The sequence below is a fragment of the Xenopus laevis genome, chromosome 9_10L (assembly GCF_017654675.1).
Source record: "Xenopus laevis strain J_2021 chromosome 9_10L, Xenopus_laevis_v10.1, whole genome shotgun sequence".
Classification (NCBI taxonomy): Eukaryota; Metazoa; Chordata; class Amphibia; order Anura; family Pipidae; genus Xenopus; species Xenopus laevis.
The window spans coordinates 52,292,570-52,308,975 of NC_054387.1; the positions used below are offsets into that span (position 1 = coordinate 52,292,570).

Consider the following 16,406-nt stretch of genomic DNA (forward strand, 5'->3'; position numbering starts at 1 on the left):
TGAACAGCCTCCAGGTTTTACTACAGATCAGGCCTGAGACATTATAGGGAGACATTTACAAGGGGAGAAGATTAATCCCTTTAAAGTATCTGTTCTACTTACAGTTGTGTGTTAGAGGGAAAGAGGCAACCAGCAGCATGGTATGTATGCAAGGCAACAGTACCAGGAATCTTTCGGGGGTTATGAGCTACTGCCGCCCACCTCTAAATGGTTTTGGACACCCCTATACGGTCCTCAGTATGGAATCTGTGCTCTCGCTGCACCATGTTCTTACACAGTCTTCTGTGTCCTCATTTGTGCCATATTCTACCCAATATCTCGTGCTCTCACTTGCGCCATATTCTACCTACTCTTCTGTGCTCTTTCTTGCGCCATATTTTTACCCAGACTCCTGTGCTTTCACCTGCACCATGTTTTTACTCAGACTCTTGTGCTCTCACCTGTACCATGTTCTAACCCAATACCCACTTTTCTGTGCTCTTGCCTTCAACATGTTCTTACCCACTGTCCTGTGCTCTCTCACCTGCACCATGTTCTTACAAGACTCCTGTCCTCTCACCTGCACCATGTTCTTACCCGATCTCCTGGGCTTTCACCTGCACCATGTTGTTACCCAATCTCCTGCGCTCTCTCACCTGCACCATGTTCTTACCCAGTTTCCTTTCATTTTCTTACACAGTCTCCTCCACTGGGCTGTCCTTCTTTCTGTTAATAAGGATAATGATATGAATGCAGTGTCAGCTATGATCTATTAAGTACAGCTGTGTTAATATATTTAAAGCATATTTCGGATGTAAAAATAGAGAAATAAATAAGAATCAGACTGTAACTTGTTTCCATGAATATTGTGTTAGTGCTGTAAGTGTGTCTCATGGATTTCTCCTTGGGCTTCTTTAAGAATGAATAAATAATGGCAGTGAGAGGAGAGGGCCTGGTGCTTGATGGGGTCACAGGAGGCAATGAGAGTGCAAAGGTTTACTGCTACAGGGGGAATAATTCAGTCTAAATCAGCTCCATTCAGACAGGACAAGGAAGTGTAGCTGAACTCTAAAATATGCCATATTGTCCTACTTAGACGCTTCTGGAGAGGATGCAGTTTGGGGCAGATTTGAAGCTCCGGTTTCTGACACTGGAACTAATGGCACCTTGTTATGTTTCCCACGAACTAAACCAGATTGATTCTTCTTCCCCTTTAAATTACTCTCTTCCAAATTTCTCTTTAGCCCATATAATTACTAATAAGATGCTGATGATCACGGGAGATTAACAGGGACCCCCCACTGGGACTAATAGATCTGCATGGGTCATTTGTAAATATCTGGCTCCCCCAGTTGTGCAGGAACGAGATGCCTTGGGGTCAGACCGTGAGGCCCAATCCATCTCTCAGAGCAGGTATTAATGGTCTCACTGTCAGGAGTCACTTTATGGCATCATATCTTTTCTGTAGAGGGGTAAGGATGGGGCAGGGGGTTTTTCCTTTAGAATGCCCTGTGACGCAGAATTATCTTTCATAAAATGGATTTTGATGACTTGTCTCTTAGATTGACCTTTATTATTGAATGATCAATTGATGATTAATATAATAGTTGCCAATACTCCAGAGATGCTGCTGAGAAATATATCAACTACAGCCGAGAACCGAATCCTAATTTGCATATGGGAAGGGGAAAAAAATGTACTTCCTTGTTTTGTGACAAAAATTTGTGCAAATTTGGATTTGATTCGGCCGGGCACAAGTATTTGACCGAATCAGAATCCTGCTGGAAAAGGCCGAATCCTGAACATAATCCTGGATTCGGTGCATCCCTAGTTTCTGGGGAACAATCTGAAAACAATTGAACTGAAAAAAGTGTTTGGAAGGTGAACAACCCATTTAAAATATATAATTAAATCACTTTTCCCCTTTAAATGTGATATAAAGCTTTTCTGGTTCCCTGGATGCTTTCATGCCCTCTTAAGTCATGTGACAAGCACCACTTCTTTGTAAGGGTGATGACTGGGGATGTCACCCAGCCAGTTCTTCACTGCTAAAACACCTGTCAAGGCTGGGGCACGTATTATTAGTTGCCTGCTGGAGCAATTTGTAATACCCTCTTGTTCAACTGTTGACCACCTACTTAAGCCCTGATCTGCCCACAATTCCAGGTCTATCTTACCCTTTCTGCTCCAATCCATCCAGAATCCAAAAACAACACCCATTACTATATCCCTCCACCCTTTCTGCATCATTGCTCAACCCATATTCATAATATGTACATCAATTGTTATGATTAGTGGCCCCCCTCACTGAAGCTCTGAGCTGTATGTGCAGGGGCAGCTTCAGGGTGGCCAGGGGAGCAGGTCCTAAAGAGGCACAAAATAGATTTGCCAGTTGTGAAGGGGGCAGGGCTCACAGAGGATTGGGCGCTGTATAGGTGAATTGTGGCTGAGGTTTTGATATAATGGGCATGACTATGGTCATGCATCTGTCAGTCTGTTTTTTTTCATTGGGGGCCCATTCTATATGTTTGCAGGATGATCTGTCCATGTGACCAATGGATTAATAACTGGGCTCCCTTATTGGGGAGGACCCCGCTAGCTTAGTAGTACAGGGACCTGTGATTCCAGATGGTTGCCCTGGTCAGTAGTGGCATGAGTCTAATAGCTAAAATAAATTTCCATTTTGGGGTACGTTTGTCAACGGCTGCTTGCTGCTGATTGGTAACTGGGTTACTAGACAAGCAGCAAACTTTAGACCATTTATTACATTAACTTGTTTGTATCTGAACAAACAAGGGTGCCCCTCCGATGATCATGTTTGCAGCACTGCACAAAGGCAATGCCATTCCAGAAATGGGAGAGATAGAAAAGGATGGCTGAAGTAGAGCAAGGGAAAACAGTAGATATCCCCTAATAATGGAAAGGGGGAGAGAGTAGTGTATATATAATACAAAATGTAATAAAAACAAATATATATATTATATATATAATTCAAATTTGGAATGAATCATCCCAAGACCAGCACTTCCCTTTGTGAAATCATCAACTTTTATTTAGATACACATATTAGTGTCCCAAAGTTTCAGTCCTTGTTAGGACCTTTATCAAGGATAACATCCAATGTGCAATTTGTTTTAGTGTGTGTATATATATATATATATATATATATATATATATATATTTTTTTTTTTTTTTTTTTTGCACATATTGGCCTTAAAGCTGTGGGTAGCCACATATTATTTACACCACAGACTGGGCCATTGCTCAGGGCTGTGTCACGCAGAGGCTAACTGTATACTGGGAAGAGGAATAGTGTATAGATGTTTCTCTTCCCCCAGGTCCTGTGTTCTCTGTATTGAGTTTATTAGCCGGCACTATGGTTAGGAGCCGTATCTCCCGAATTGCACAGATGGTGTTATTGAAAGTCTGACTCATTGGCTTTAATTGCCTGCGTTATGCACCTGTATTCCTGCTCTGCAAATATTTGTCTTGCATGTGTAAGTGTTCCTGAATGGCCGCTGGGGATTCCTGTGGGCTCTATGTCATCTGATTAGAAATGAGCTGTGACCCCCTTTTTTCGGTCGATTGGGAAGAGGCCAAGCAGGAGAGGTTGGGGGGTTCCAGAATGGGGGGTCCTCAGGCATTTCGACTGCTGATTATAATCTGATCTCACTGCCAAGTCAACAGAGACTCCCCGTTTTGAAGTGCACTGGTCAAGTAGTAGCCATTAAATAAAGGGTGCTTCACCTGTAAGTTCACTTTTAGTATGTAAAATAATGTCCTATACCTAACACCTTTGCAATAGGTCTTCATTATTTATTCTTTATAATTTTTGAGTTTTTTGCTTTCTTCTTCTACCTCTTTCCAGATTCCAAATGGCCCTGGCACCCAAGAAAACTATTGCTCTGGGAGGCTGCAATTTTATTGTTACTTTTTAGTACTTATTTTTCTATTCAGTCCCCCCCCTCCTATACTTATTCCATTCTCTTATTTAAACCATTGCCTGTTGTTAGGGAAAATAAGACCCTAGCAATTAGATAGCTGCTGAAATACCAAACTGGAGAGCTGCTGAACAAAAAGCCTAATATCTGGAAAAAAAAACAAAAAAATGAAGACCAATTGCAAATTGTTTCAGAATATTTCTGTCTACAGCATGCTAAAAGGGGCTCAGAGCAGGACCAGTGGCTTGGAATTGCCAGATTGTAGGACAAGAGCATGATGGGAATAATTAAATTGTAAATTGTTCCAGAACCAGGTCAAATATTTTGGAGGATGAATGTATGGGGACACCTGTCATGGCTGACTATTATTGATTCCCAGAAGTCCATGCTGTAACGGCAGTTCCGGACCTGCCAGTGGGCCCTACAGTAAAAGGGAGGGGAGATGTGTTCTGGTGGTGGCAGGTTCCACTGGATGACAGTCAGATGATGCAGCTTCATAAGTGTCCCACAGCCTGTGTGTTGCACCGACTAACTCATAACAAACCCCCCCTTCCAGTTCAACCTACAGCCTGTGGGGCTACTTGGTACAGAAACCCATTGCAACCAAGAACATCTTTGCATTAACCCCTGATTAAAGCTAAATGCTGATTGGTTGTTCTTGGTACACTGGAGCAGTTTAGCGGTTACGTAAATATATGAGCCCAAGTATCTCTAAAGTAGGTCTGCCCCTGCTTATTATTCCCCTGTACTATGCTCACTTTAGCAGGACCAGCCTCCTGAGTTTGTTCACAGCCTGTACAGAGAGATACCATGAACTATGGCAGCATAGGTTTTCCTTTGTACTAAGCACAATTCAGCAGGAACAGCCCAAATATTTGCACATAGCCTTTGCAGAGAGATAACATGAACTATGACAGCATAGGTATTCCTCTGTACTAAGCACAATCCAACAGGAACAGTCCCCTAAGTTTGCTCATAGCCTGTACAGAGAGATACCATAAATATATGGCAGTATAGGTATTCCTCTGTACTGAGAACAATTCAGCAGAAACAGCCCTCTAAGTTTGCTCATAGCCTGTATAGAGAGATACCATAAATCTATGGCAGCATAGGTATTCCCCTGTACTAAGCACAATTCAGCAGAAACAGCCCTCTAACTCTGTTCATAGCCAGTACAGGGAGATACCATAAATCTATGGCAGCATAGGTATTCCTCTGTACTAAGCACAATTCAGCAGAAACAGCCCTCTAACTCTGTTCATAGCCTGTACAGGGAGATACCATAAAGCTATGCAGGATAGGTATTCCCCTGTACTAAGCACAATTCAGCAGAAACAGCCCTCTAACTCTGTTCATAGCCAGTACAGGGAGATACCATAAAGCTATGCAGGATAGGTATTCCTCTGTACTAAGCACAGTTCAGCAGTGACATTTTGTGCCTCCAAATAACGATAACATCTCTTGTCATTGATTTTACATCTGCTAATTGTTACTGTTAGAGGTAAGCTAAAGGGGAACTCATCTCATAGACATGTTGTTCCAATCTGCAGATATTTTGTAACATTTATACATATTTATACTCTCCATTCCTCTTTTGATCCTCAGGTAGTTTGAGATCTCTTTGAACTCTTATAAACAAATGGCTGCACATTCCTAGGAGCTGCTTGATTCACAACGTATTTCCCTTGGTATTGATAGCTGTGCAGCCTGCAGTAGCAGTACTCCCTGGCTATCCCAGGCTTCAGTGAATAGACCACATGGGGGTTTGGTTTATAAACACCCTCAGAGCTGATAGCAAAGGCAGTTCAATAAAAACAGAACTTCTGTTCCAAATACAGTGAAACCTCAATTTTACATTTTAAGTTTTCCCTCGTTTTACAACTGTTTTTTGTGGTCCAACCTATATATATTATGCATAATAAATTTCCCTGTTTTTACATTATCCTGGATTTTACACCATTTTTTTCTGGTCCCCTGAAAAATGTAAAATGGGGATTCTGCTGTAAATCTTTGTTGCTGTTTCTGGCTGTTTAAAACCTCTTCCCTGTTTAATGGGCAATCTGATCTGGGCCCAGAATCCTTTGCTTCTCAAATTATTGTCAGGAAACCGCTGCTTTGTTTCTAGCCCCTTCGGCACGTGTTTTCTCGCTTCCTGCCGGTGCGATTAAGGCCGCAGCTTTACAGCTTTTTATTAATGAAATGTCAGTGCGTGTTCCTGAAGCCATTAATAAGCAGAGAGATAAGAGCTCCCTCCAGGCACCGCACAATCCCTCTATCCTTGTAGAACAAGTGATTCCTGCCTCTCTCTGGCTTCCTATCTGCCTTCAGCTACACGTGCTTCCAATTAGGGGACCTGTTATCCGCCGCCAGCCATCGGCAAAAGGCTTTTCCAAATACTTCTCCTTATAAATATAGCCCTCGCCTGTCTTGTATTATTGGGACTTCTGAGCACATCTGGAAGGCAGCGCTTTCCAGCAACATTAAAGAGTAGTATTTGAGTTGGAACCATGACACCGTGGTATATGCCAGCAGTTGGTAATAGCTATTGGAAGCCCTTAAATTCTCCCCTGAACCAACCATCCAGAGAAATCATCCCCACAGAGAAATCATCCCCTTAAATATTGCTGCAGCTTAACCCAATATAAACTAGGGGTGAACCAAAGCTATAATCCATGATCCATAGGGCTGGAACTAGGGGTAGGTAACAGGGGCAGATGAGAGGCAACACAAAAGTATGTTAGTGCTTATTACTGTTGTCTGTTCCAAGTGTGATGGGTACTACTGCACACTTGCTCTTAAAAATAGTTCCTCCAACCTTGTTCCTATTGGCTGATGGCAGAACTGTGATGTCACTGTGATGTAACAGCATGCAGGTGGTTTCAGCATCAACCCAGAGCTTTTATTTTCTGTGTACATCTTGGCTAGGATCACCATCAGAAATCACAGGGCCCCATACTAAAAAGTTAGTAGGACCCTCCCCTCAAAGGGGCGCCAATTATTAAACAATTGGTCACCTGTGTGGAGTGCCCTGCCAGCAAGCAGAATGGGGCCTAATCAAAAGAATAAATGACCCATGGGCTCAAGGCTATGCTCCTGATCCATCCCAGTCAGGTCCATCATACCAAAAGTCCTTCCAAAATCCACCAAAATCCTGCCCACCCTCCTGCAAACCACACCTCCTTGACCCACAAGTTGATTGTTGGGGCCCCTTCTGCCATTGGGCCCCTGACTGCATTACTTTTGTGCCTCCCTGATGGTTGCCCCTAATCTTGACTACATAACCTTGATGTTTCTATAGTATGTAAAATGAGGGAAAACTTAAAATCAGGAGGTGTAAAATTGAGATTTTACTATACACCAATGGAAAACACACCAGATACCCCTCTGTATTTGTATGGAAGGGCACCACAAGCGGAGACAGGTGGTTGTCGGACTGAACCATAGTCTGATAAATCTGCCTCCTCCAGTTCTCAGCACTTTGGTGTCAACAGGTAAGAATGGCTTGGGCTTGGTTACTTGTGAATGTTAAGGATTCGGGACTAGGCGGTGCTAGATGTGTTTGCCTGGTTGGTAAAGATATTGTATTTACACCTTGGGTCTTGGATTTGGTACTTCTTAGCAGGGTTAATGTTGGAACCTATGGTTGGCCAGGGGATGTCCCTTGGAAGTCTCATGGGCTTCTCCATCGTCCCCTACAGCAGTGGCTCCCAATACAGAGCATTTATAATTTATCACAGGTGCATGGAAAGAGAGGTAGTTATTACACTGTGCTGCTTCCCCGTTGCAGTGATAGGGGCTGTTTAGAAAACACCTGGAAGATGGATGTTCCAAAGCAAAGAGGGCTGGTTGGTTGGGGCAGGAAACGGGCAGAGCTATTTATTGGGCATCTGTACGTCTCTTCTAATCACTTGAGGAGGCACGGAGTGTTTGTGTGCCGGCCATGTTGCCAAACGTGATGAAGTCATGGACGGGGGGCTTGGAACACTCTGTGCACTTTCAGTTCCACCTACAAAGAATTCTTTCAGGTGTCGGTTCACTGAAAGTTCTCACAACCTGCGACTCGCCAGGGTGCAGCAATTATCTCCAGCGCTTGGGTAATGTCACAGCACTAAAGGCCTCAGACAGAGGGGTATTCTTACCAGTGAGGGCTAAGTCAGAAAGGCTCCCAGATTTCCCAGCAGCTCCAGTGGTTATCTACTTCCCTACCTGCCTTCTGGAATTATATTTACTTTAACAGATGTTTTAAATGTGATACAGACACTGCCATCTCCAACTGTGCCTTCATTGTGTTTTCTAAAGTATCAGGCTGCTATGGGCGGGGCTTTCACCTGTGCAGACGGGAACACTTCCTGTGTTCATGTAGCACTTCCTTTTTCCTGCCAGAGTGGGAGAAGTCCATGTAACATTACAGTGCTTTCTGATTGCTAAACTACACTGTAGGTGCCTCCGTTAAAGGGGTGGTTCACCTTTAAGTTAACTTTCAGTAGGTTATAGAATGGCTTATTCTAAGCAATTGGCCTTCATATTTTTTTTAATACTTTTTTAATTATTTGCCTTCTTATTCTGGCTCTTTCCGGCTTTCAAATGGGGGGTCACTGACCCCATCTAAAAACAAATGCTCTCTACAAAAGTACTGTTATTGCTACTTTTTATTACTCATCTTTCTATTCAGACCTCTCCTGTTCCTATTCCAGTCTCTTACTCAAATCAGTGCATGGTTGCTAGGGTAATTTGGACCCTAGCAACTAGAGAGCTGCTGAATAAAAAGCTAAATAACTCAAAAACCACAAATAATGAAAAATTGAAGCCAATTACAAATTGTCTCAGAATATCTCTCTACATCATTCTAAAAATGTAAAGATGAACAACCCTTTTAATTCTCCCGTTGATCTCAGCCCTCCGTTCGCAACTAACAGAATGCATTCAGGGACTAACAGAGGGTGCTGGGAGTTGCAGTGCTACACATTAGCCATCACAATCCAAGGTTTGAAGCTATGCTTTAATGAACCTGGATATTTTCCTGCAGTATTTGGTGCCATTACACAAGTCCACAGTTTGCAGGTCTTTTCAGAACACAGAGCCCCCCTGGCACTGCAGGTGTTAACAGGTGACTCGCAAGGGAAAAACCGCCATGAAATGGAGACTAATTATTAGACTAGTGTTGGACACGGCAATATTTTCACTTGATATATCCTCCTCCCACCCTGAATAATAATGAATTCCCAGTCCTGAAAGGAAAAGCGTTTGGAATAATATATATCTAACTCCTTGTGTCTAATTTATTGCATATGTTGGCTCTGAGATAATGGGCCAGTATTCAGAATGGTGCTGCTCTGTGCCCTGGGAGTGTTAATACGGTGGTCTTGGCACTGCTCCATAGAATACACACACAACATATGGTATAGGTATACGTAATGGGGGACTGGCACTGGGGGGGGGGCAGTAAAGACACACTTGTAGGTTACAGCCAATACTTGCTTGTAGTTAAGATGGCCGTGCCCAATGGAATCCCCTTACGTTTTGTGTCTACACTACACCAACTCCATATTATTAAAGACACACATTACATACATTGAATATGAGTCCAGTAAAATAGGTGTTCTCTGTCTTTATGTACATATTTTCCTATTTGCAGTTGATACAAAGCATTATTACTCATGTCACTAACGCTCTTCCTGGAATCTGCAGGGTACCAACAGGAAACCATTTATTATCACTCTCCCTCCCAGTTTCAGATAATGAGCTCCTCCACCTGCTCTCCTATTCTAGGAGTGACATATAATTCATCATTCAGGGCAGTAAGCTGGGGTAGGTAGGGGTAAATATTTCTCCTCCCACAGTGACTGTGGTTTCATTGCTGTCCAATCACAGCACTTTGTGCTTCTGAGCCTGCCCACCATCAAAAACCCACTAAAGGCTGGACCAAGAGGAAATCTGTGGGGCACCCTATCTTTTTATGGGCAGTTTTAAATATTGCCTGTAACAGCCTCAGAGACCATGGAAGCCAGTACAGCAGTAATTAAGCTCCTCGTGGCTCTCCTGATCCAGGGGAGGGAAAAGAGGAACAAAAAATAAAGGTAATGAGAGACCAATTAAACAAGTAGGGATAAGAGACAAGAGAAGATAGAAGTGAGGGGAAAGGATTTTACAGGTGACATATGGGGATGAGAGACAGAAGGGGAGAGGCAATGGGAAATGAGTTTGGGAGTATAGAGACAAATGGAGAGGTGAAATATAGAAAAGGAGAGAAGAGGGAGAATAGGAGAGAGTAAGGCCAAATAGTTGAGGGTAGGATAGGAAAGGAGAAAGGACAATGAGAGACAGAAGGAGAGTGAAGAAGGGAAAGGTGTTATGGAGTAGAGAGACAAATGGAGAGTAGAAATTTTGAAGGGGAGAGAAGAGGGAGGATTTGGGAGAGTAAGGCCAAATGTTTGGGTAGAGGACGGTAATAAAGAAGGATACTAAAGAAGGGAAGACGAGGAAGAAAACATTGAAGGAAAGAAATGGAGAAGAGTTGAGAGGAGATGCAAGGGGACCCTAAAATTGCAGTGGTATTCAGTTCATTGTTTGGGAGCCTAGCATGTGGGTTGGATGATTGCCTATTCTCTCATTGGGCAGTTCTGCTGGAGACCCCTCTGGCTTGTGAGGAAGCAGAATGAGGGATATGTGAGCACTGTACTGGGGGGTCCCTGTTGCACCAAATCATTTAGATCCATGAATAAACAAACCATAGGGCTGTATGATGGACAGTGGGAACATATTCCTGCAGGTGGGGCTACATAGACTCTTAACTGATGTAACCCGACTACCAAGAACAACATGACACATCCCTGATGGGACTCCGGGGGTTACAGTGGCACAGAGCTGATCTCTGCCTGCCCTGCCAGTCAATCACGGCCCATTCACGTGCTCTTATCCATCACCAGGAAAGCAATGTTCCCACAGCAGGGATTTGCCAGCCCTGAATTAGTGGAAGTGGGCTATTCCCAGCTGTATCAATGTGTGCTGGAGGGAACTTTAGGGCAATCATCTCATTTCTGTCACAGAATATTCCCGGCCTGAGAGGGCAGTATGGAGTTAGTCAGTGCGGCTGGGATTGGGAGGCCCACAAGTTGCATGGATAGCAGGGAAAAGTGTAGTGTAAGGGACCATAAACTCTGTATGATGGAAAGCTATAGAAAGTGATTGTGTCACTTGGCAGTGTTTGTGCCTCACACCTGAAACACAAAATAACATCTGGTTACTATGTTCAGTCAATACAGCAACCAGAAAGCAAATTTGTATAATGAAGCTTTGTTAATTGTATTTCTTATGTCCAAACTATAGTCCTGCGTGGGTCCATTTTTTGGAACCCAGACCCGCAACCTGCAATCCGCAACCCGGACCTGCAACCCACATTCTTACCCGCTTGGACCCGCTACCCGACCCGACATGCAAGTACCTTATCCACAACCCGGACCCGCGACCCACTGATCATCAAAAATTAGGAAGTGTTGTCATTGTAAACTGGAAGTGACATCATTGGAAGTAGGCGTGATCAGAAAAAAAGGAGTAAAAAAGGAAGTGCTGTCATTGTAAACCGGAAGTGACATCATCAGGAGGAGACGCGATCAGAAAAAAAGAGTAACATCGATATTGAGAAGACCCACGGCCTGACCCGCAGAACCGATGACCCGCGTCTTTACCCGCACCCGGAACTTCTACCCGATACCCGCAGGGTACCGCAGATTTATAGGTACCCGACCCGCTGCAGGACTCTAGTCCAAACCCTCCACCCCAGTATCCAGGAGTCACGGTCTTAAACCAAAATGTTTTGCCTGCCACTAGTGCTTTGTTAATACAGGGGCAAAGTTTTCTACTTATTTTGCGCAGTCACATAATACAATATAACTGCACTTAGTAAATGAGGCCATTGTTTCCCAGACCTCTGCTTATAATTTATTATTATGTGTCATTAAGGGCACCAATGGACAGGTGATTAGAGGGATGAACAGGTTGGCACACTGCAGGCATCTGGATTTCAATCAGTAATGTAGTATACAAGCTATAAGGAATGAATTGCCAAAGGAAGGGGCGTCTCTCATATTCTTCCAAAACCCCACGGGGCGAGGAAGGAAGAGACAGATTGATACTTTCTTCTGACCCCAGCCCACATCTGCTCAAGGCCAAGCCAGGCTTCCTGCAGGACTTCCAACCCGGCAGCAGAACCAATGGCAGAGTTACAAATTAGTGCTGCGCTGCCTCTTCTGCCTCTTAGAATAACCCCCAGGCCTGTTTTGTGAGACATTGTGTATAACAAGCGAGAATGGTGTCGTTAACCGTACATATCAGGACTGCAGCCTTTGGTTGAACTAGAACACCCATCATCAGTCTGGGAATGTGAGGGCTGCAAAGCAGTATCCAATGCAGAGCTGTTGGTTGGATAATACATTGTGGGCCTATAGAGCAGTTGCAGGCACCAGGCAGCCATCAGTTGGGGGCAGATATGGAAGGCACAAGCTATCAGGTTTCAGCAGGATGCTGGGAAATAAAGTTATGTATATGTATAAAGATTCCAAAGCTTTATGTGCTGTTAACTTTTTCTTGCCAGTGGAGAATCTAATTATTTACCCATGATCTTTCAGAAAAAAAGAGTAACATCGATATTGAGAAGACCCACGGCCTGACCCGCAGAACCGATGACCCGCGTCTTTACCCGCACCCGGAACTTCTACCCGATACCCGCAGGGTACCGCAGATTTATAGGTACCCGACCCGCTGCAGGACTCTAGTCCAAACCCTCCACCCCAGTATCCAGGAGTCACGGTCTTAAACCAAAATGTTTTGCCTGCCACTAGTGCTTTGTTAATACAGGGGCAAAGTTTTCTACTTATTTTGCGCAGTCACATAATACAATATAACTGCACTTAGTAAATGAGGCCATTGTTTCCCAGACCTCTGCTTATAATTTATTATTATGTGTCATTAAGGGCACCAATGGACAGGTGATTAGAGGGATGAACAGGTTGGCACACTGCAGGCATCTGGATTTCAATCAGTAATGTAGTATACAAGCTATAAGGAATGAATTGCCAAAGGAAGGGGCGTCTCTCATATTCTTCCAAAACCCCACGGGGCGAGGAAGGAAGAGACAGATTGATACTTTCTTCTGACCCCAGCCCACATCTGCTCAAGGCCAAGCCAGGCTTCCTGCAGGACTTCCAACCCGGCAGCAGAACCAATGGCAGAGTTACAAATTAGTGCTGCGCTGCCTCTTCTGCCTCTTAGAATAACCCCCAGGCCTGTTTTGTGAGACATTGTGTATAACAAGCGAGAATGGTGTCGTTAACCGTACATATCAGGACTGCAGCCTTTGGTTGAACTAGAACACCCATCATCAGTCTGGGAATGTGAGGGCTGCAAAGCAGTATCCAATGCAGAGCTGTTGGTTGGATAATACATTGTGGGCCTATAGAGCAGTTGCAGGCACCAGGCAGCCATCAGTTGGGGGCAGATATGGAAGGCACAAGCTATCAGGTTTCAGCAGGATGCTGGGAAATAAAGTTATGTATATGTATAAAGATTCCAAAGCTTTATGTGCTGTTAACTTTTTCTTGCCAGTGGAGAATCTAATTATTTACCCATGATCACTTGAACCAGCACTCACCCAGTTAAACCACATGAGGCTTTTGTGTGAAGGGCTAATTTGCCTCGTAATATTCCAGTCTGACAGGGAAAATGCCCTGGGGGCCCCACAACAAACACGAGAGCACTGTGTTACCTGCAGGGGCCAAACAGAAAGTTTCATGGAAGGAATTCTCCCTATCGCTTTTGGCTTGTGAGCTCACACCATATGAATTCCACACCTAGCGTACCTTCATGGGGGTGGGGGTACTGCTCTATAGTTACATAGTTAGTTACATAGTTAAATTGGGTTGAAAAAAGACAAAGTCCATCAAGTTCAACCCCTCCAAATGAAAACCCAGCATCCATACACACACCCCTCCCTACTTTTAATTAAATTCTATATACCCATACCTATACTTACTATAGAGCTTAGTATCACAATAGCCTTTGATATTATGTCTGTCCAAGAAATCATCCAAGTCATTCTTAAAGGCATTAACTGAATCAGCCATCACAACATCACCCGGCAGTGCATTCCACAACCTCACTGTCCTGACTGTGAAGAACCCTCTACGTTGCTTCAAATGAAAGTTCTTTTCTTCTAGTCTAAAGGAGTGGCCTCTGGTACGGTGATCCACTTTATGGGTAAAAAGGTCCCCTGCCATTTGTCTATAATGTCCTCTAATGTACTTGTAAAGTGTAATCATGTCCCTCGCAAGCGCCTTTTTTTCCAGAGAAAACAACCCCAACCTTGACAGTCTACCCTCATAATTTAAGTCTTTCATCCCTCTAACCAATTTAGTTGCACATCTCTGCACTCTCTCCAGCTCATTTATATCCCTCTTAAGGACTGGAGTCCAAATCTGCACTGCATACTCCAGATGAGGCCTTACCAGGGACATATAAAGAGGCATAATTATGTTTTCATCCCTTGAGTTAATGCCCTTTTTATGCAAGACAGAGCTTTATTTGCTTTAGTAGCCACAGAATGACACTGCCCAGAATTAGACAACGTGTTATCTACAAAGACCCCTAGATCCTTCTCATTTAAGGAAACTCCCAACACACTGCCATTTAGTGTATAACTTGCATTTATATTATTTTTGCCAAAGTGCATAACCTTGCATTTATCAACATTGAACCTCATTTTCCAGTTTGCTGCCCAGTTTTCCAATTTAGACAAATCACTCTGCAAAGTGGCAGCATCCTGCATGGAACCTACAGTTCTGCACAATTTTGTATCATCTGCAAAAATAGAAACAGTACTTTCTATGCCCACCTCCGGGTCATTAATAAACAAGTTGAAAAGCAAGGGACCTAGTACAGACCTATCTTTTAGCCAGTTCTCTATCCAGGTACAAATACTATTTTCCAGGCCAGCATTCCTTAATTTAACCAGTAACCTTTTGTGTGGCACTGTATCAAATGCTTTAGCAAAGTCAAAGTAAATCACATCCACTGCCATCCCAGAATCGAGATCTCTACTTACCTTCTCATAAAAAGAAATGAAGTTAGTCTGGCAAGATGTATTACGCATAAAACCATGTTGGCACAAACTCATAGTATTATGATTTGCTATGAAGTCCAGTATCTTATCCTTTATTAACCCTTTGAAAAGCTTTCCTACCACTGACATCAGACTAACTGGCCTATAGTTTTGAGGCTGAGAACGGGATCCTTTTATGAATAGAGGCACCACATTAGCAATTCGCCAGTCTCTCGGCACTATGCCAGATCTCAATGAATCCTGAAAAATTAAGTAAAGAGGTTTGGCGATCACAGAGCTAAGCTCGCTAATTACCCTGGGATGAATACCATCTGGCCCCGGGCCTTTGTTAATCTTAACATGTTCTAGTCTCTTTTGAATTTCTTCATGTGTGAACCATGCATCATTAGTTGTATTACTAGAATTGGTACTATTAAGACGGAAACCTTCACTTACTGGTTCCTCATTTGTGTAGACAGATGAAAAATATCAGTTCAAAATCCGTGCTTTTATTTTGTTTTCATCAACCAGCTGACCCCCCTCTGATAGTAAGGGTCCCACCCCTTCCTGCTTCAATTTTTTACTATTAACATATTTAAAAAATAATTTGGGATTTTTTTTACAGCTTGCTGCAATATCCTTTTCTATATCAATTTTAGCTTGCCTTATAGCTTCTTTGCATGATTTATTGGCCTCCTTGTACCTTATAAATGTTTCGGCTGTACCAGCTAACTTGAAAGCCTTAAAAGCACGTCTTTTCTTACCCACCTCAACACCAACGCTTCTATTGAACCAAAAAGGTTTTGCTTTGCAACGACGTTCCTTGCTTACAAGTGGAATATACTGACAAGTATATTTATTAAGCAGAACCCGCTGTTTCTCCTGGGGCTGAAAAATGGGGCTATTTGGGTTGAGCTCCACAGGGCCAAAGGAGCTTTTATTAGTAATGTGAGATATTTACATAGTCACAACCCCCATTGTGTTTGCACTGGTCAGGAGTGGCATGAGGGCTGCTATGATAAGAGGGGGGCAGGAGTCGCTAGGTTTTGGTGTACAATATTGTTGCAGTGCCCTACATGTATTAAGTAACTCACCAGACGTAGAGCATCAACAGAGATGGTACAGGCAGTTTATCAGGGGGTACATTGGATGGCATTCTATAGTCCCACCTGACAAGGAACCTCACAGTTCTAGGCTCTGGGATTGGGTTAACAGCCCCACCTCCCCCAGGTCAATATAAATAACAAGTGTTGTGCTGGTATCAAAGGCAACTAATTGCACTTCCTCCTATTCCATTACATTTCCCAGACTCCCCTTCCTTGTGTCAGTTACTCCCACAGGTGCTTGACCCAAGGATACTTTTCCCTTCACTTCCCATAGAAATGACCACTACG

The 16,406-nt window shown here is 43.5% G+C and overlaps 1 pseudogene; it reads left to right on the plus strand.

The window, feature by feature from the left end:
* The window catches only part of LOC108701179, a 67,189-nt pseudogene that overhangs the window by 37,993 nt on the left and 12,790 nt on the right, over nt 1–16,406 (plus strand).